We start from the raw sequence: 4,092 nt of genomic DNA, 5'->3' as shown, positions 1-4,092 counted from the left end.
GTAGCCTGTGGTAGCTCAGTAACCAATTGGTTTCCCAAAGTGAGGGGAACAGGGACTATTTCTAACAGGAACTCAATGACTGGCTCTTTGGCCTCCCCACCCCCGAAGGGAGGAGCAGTCCTGTTAGGCCACAGAGGAGGGCTTTGCAGCCAGTCCTGAAGATACCTGATAAAACAGGGTCAGATGAATGGGGAGGAGGTCCCCCCTATCAGTGGACTTGGAAAGGGGCACGGTGGAGATGAGGGAGGGAGGGAGCGACTGGGAGGGAATGAGGGATCGGGACACGGCTAGGATACAGAGTTAATAAAATGTAACTGATAAAAAAAAATAAAATAAAAAAAAATTCTTTTCTCTAATGTAAAATCATTTTGTTTGATTTTTTTAAAATCTGAACTATGATTATGCAACTTTTAAAATCTAATTTGCCTTTTTTTGTTTGTTTGTTTTTTTACAAATTGCATTCTCTGATTTTCTTGTCAGCTTGCTTTAAGGATATTCAAGTGTTCAATATGCTTGCTCGAAGTTTGGCCCACACCAAATGGTTGTTTAACCCAAATATCTGAGCAGCAAACAGACCACTGGGCAGTCGAAGAGATGACCACACATCCTGAGCACCCCAGTCTGGTTGTATGGGGGGACAGCTGATAACTGGATATGCAGTATTACCAGACAGCACTGGGCCCAGACCATTGCTTCTGCCTGCCACTGCGACAAATACAGTAGGTATGCCATCCCCTTCATACTCTGCTTTAATTCTCAAAGTCTCATCTGGTCCTTTATGGGCAGATGTTACTCGCAGTTCACATGGAATCCCGACATTTCCACCAGCCTTCTTAATTTTCTCACAGTGACCAAGGTCAGAAGTTGAACCCATCAACACTACAACCCTGCACTGACTGTCTGACTTCAGAAGCAGCTCCACTCGGTCTGTGACCCACTCAAAGTTTTTGTTTACCATCTGGAGTCCTTCTTTGAGGTCACGATAAGACTGTTTATCTTTCTGTTGGCTTCAATCTCCTGATGGCCATGGTCTCCACGAGTCATTATCGATAACATCAGCAAGAACATTCTCTTTGGTGGTTACATCAACACCAAATTCAATCTTTGTATCCACCAGTGTACAGTTCTGGGGCAGCCAGGACTTCTCCAGGATTTCAAAAATAACTTGTGTGGCATGAATCATGATGTCAACTTCAGTATGGCCTATAACAAGCCCAGCAAAATAAAATTTTGCAGCAAGGAGTTGCTTCTCAGACCACTGAGGATCATTATTGGCATCATCCTTGAAGAACATCTCCACTTTTGGTGGGTTAAACTTATACCCATCCTGTACACCAGGGTTCCTTTTGAGAAAAGATCCAGTTGCTATTTTTGGCATACCCATTCAATTGGAATCTTTTCACATTGGGGTGCAATGAAAGCAGTCTCTCCAAATTCCCTGGTAAAAGCAGTTTTGATACAGGCTTCCTGTAACAACTGAAAATTACTAAAGAAATGGTGATCTTAATGGAGATTGCAGCTTTGCCTTCCAGGTGACTCTTTCTAGCTGCATTTCCTGCCATAATCTGGTCCATGGACTGCAGGAGGACTCTTCCTGGGTTATCTAACAACTCATACACTTGTTTTACTCTCATAGAGCTTTCTCCTGATGTTCAGTCCCTCAGCTGTGGCCATTCTCCTAAGAGGACTAGAGGTGCAGACTGTGTGGGAAAAGAGAGAGCTAGAATAATCTTTTTATAATAACCTTTAGATTAAAAATTTAATCTAAGAGGAAGTAATTAGCAAGAGAAGGGATGTATATACCATTGACTGTATTAACATATGAGGAAATTACCAAAGTTTTACAGTATAGTTTGCGCCAAAATAGTCCTATTTATATTTCACATTCTTGCCTAAAGAAGTCAGTAGCTCTTCCCACTGAGGAATGACAGGTCTCAGGTGTCCATGGCTGTGAAAATCGCATGTTCTTAAACAGATATCATATTGTTCTCAATATTCATTGACCCTAAGCAAGAGCCGAGAGTCATTAAATCCATTTTTGAGGATGCTCATAGCATAGCTTTGGCATTACAAAGATCAAATTTTAAAAAGAAAAACAAAACATTTATGCTTATCATCAAATAACAATAACAATGTAATATTAATAATAACAACAAAATAATAACAATACATAATAACAATAATATTATCAATAACAATAATAATAATAATAGTAATAGTAATAATAATAATAATAATAATGTGAAGAAAGGGTCTAACTTACCTTAACAAAGGGCACCAGGGAAGAAAAGCCCTGGACTTGCACTGTATGAGCCATCAATGTGTGCTGTGACTCTTGTTAGTTCTACTTCCCTTTAATACAGACACACCTTCATTTCTGAAGTTTTTATTTTCTCCTTCCTATAATCTCTGGAAGATGCTTTTTCATGAATTTCCTGTACCTGATATGCTAACAACATGCTCATTAATGATAAAAACCTGTTCACGGTGAGACAGAACACCCATGCTCACAAAGACACATGTCCCCACTCCCATTCTTTCCTTTGTTTTCATTTTGAATCATGGACCATATGAATAATCCACAGAAATAAATAAGGGTAATATATTTTATAAAATATCCCCACATCATTATGCTTCCTAGTGTATAGACTAGAAACTGTCATATGTGCAAGTGCTAGAATAAATAGCCCTACAAAGAATCAAAGCAACATAGAACAACAACAATCCTGCAGAAGACAAATCTATTGCACCTCAAAGACTCCTTTGCAGCATTCTTTCCCACCTTCCCAAACTATGCAGGAGGACTGGTTAAATGGATCCATTTCATTAAGGAGGTAGACTTGGCTTGTGGTAAAACTAGGAAATGGGTTGTATGGAACCAACTAGATTATGAAATTGGAAGGAAGGAGGTATTCATTCTGTTTTTTGTTTATTAATTACACTTTATTCATTTTGTATGCCCCCTGTGGTTCTCTCGCTCCTCCCGACCCAATCTCCCCCTTCCTCCACCCTCTGCATGCATGCCCCTCTGTGGCAAGCCGTGGCTATTAGGCTATTAAGTTGCTGAGCCTAAAAGATGGCGCCTGCCGGATGTACTGAATGCTGATAAACAAGTCCATATTTGGTCAAGGCGAGCATGGCACTGGCCCATTGACTGCCTGCTGCAGGTCTGATGAGTGAGCGTGGTTGGCTGTGATTGGCTGATGTGGTTGCCTATATAATGGGGAAGGGCCCGGGGTATGGGGGAGAAGAAGCTTGCAAAGGCCTGAATAAACTGCTTGAGGAAGAGCTGGTGGTTGCGTCTTCCTTGCTGGTCGAGGCGGGCGCGACAAGTGGTGGCCCTTACGGGGACCCGCCTCTATCTCCCCCACTGGAATGGCTCAGAACCTCAAGTAGTCAGGGAACGTCAACAGGGTAAGTCTACAAAGGGCTTACAACCCCAGGAAATTGGGGAAGGTCCTCGGTACATAGAGGCTATTTTAGGTTGCCAGGAAGCAGGCACCAGCTGAGCCGATTCTGGCTCAAACTTTAGGTTGCCAGGAAGCAGGCACTAGCCGAGCAGAATCTGGCTCAAAAGTGAAACCATGGGCGCGTCCTCTTCACACCCAATTTCTAAAGCCCTGCGAGCACTCCTCAACTTGAAGGGTTTAAAACTAAAACCGGGGACAATCGATAGGTTTCTCGAGGAATGTGATACGGTTGTCCTTGGTGTGCCTCCTCAGGTAATCTAACAGTGGGCAGTTGGGAAAAGCTAGGCAAGGATTTAGACTCTGCCTGGGAGCAAGGACATTTGAAAGGAGGGGTGAGGCCCGTATGGAAATTGGTGAGAAGCTGTCTGGAAGATGTGAGGTGCTGTGAGACTGTGGAAGCTGGTCAACTGGCCCTAGACCAGTTGAAGGAAGAACGGTCAGTAACAGAAAAGGGCAACTCTACTTCAGGTGAATCTGATAATGATTCTGAAGAGGAAGTAGAGAGATTAGTAGAGCAGATGGAAAGAACAAAGATATATCCTGACTTGGGCGAGTTTGAGAACAAAGAGTCAGGAGAAGAGGAAGTGACATCTAGTGGGAAAAAAAAATCTAGTAAAGAAAA

General features: G+C 42.5%; 1 pseudogene; it reads right to left on the bottom strand.

The window, feature by feature from the left end:
- Positions 1–445: 445 nt before the first annotated feature.
- On the bottom strand, positions 446–1,683 carry LOC110561193 (bifunctional phosphoribosylaminoimidazole carboxylase/phosphoribosylaminoimidazole succinocarboxamide synthetase-like; annotated as a pseudogene).
- Between the last annotated feature and the right edge of the window lie 2,409 nt (positions 1,684–4,092).

This window comes from Meriones unguiculatus, chromosome 17 (genome assembly GCF_030254825.1).
Source record: "Meriones unguiculatus strain TT.TT164.6M chromosome 17, Bangor_MerUng_6.1, whole genome shotgun sequence".
NCBI lineage: Eukaryota > Metazoa > Chordata > Mammalia > Rodentia > Muridae > Meriones > Meriones unguiculatus.
Note: the sequence above shows the minus strand (reverse complement) of the source record. Positions and strands in the feature narration are given on the sequence as shown.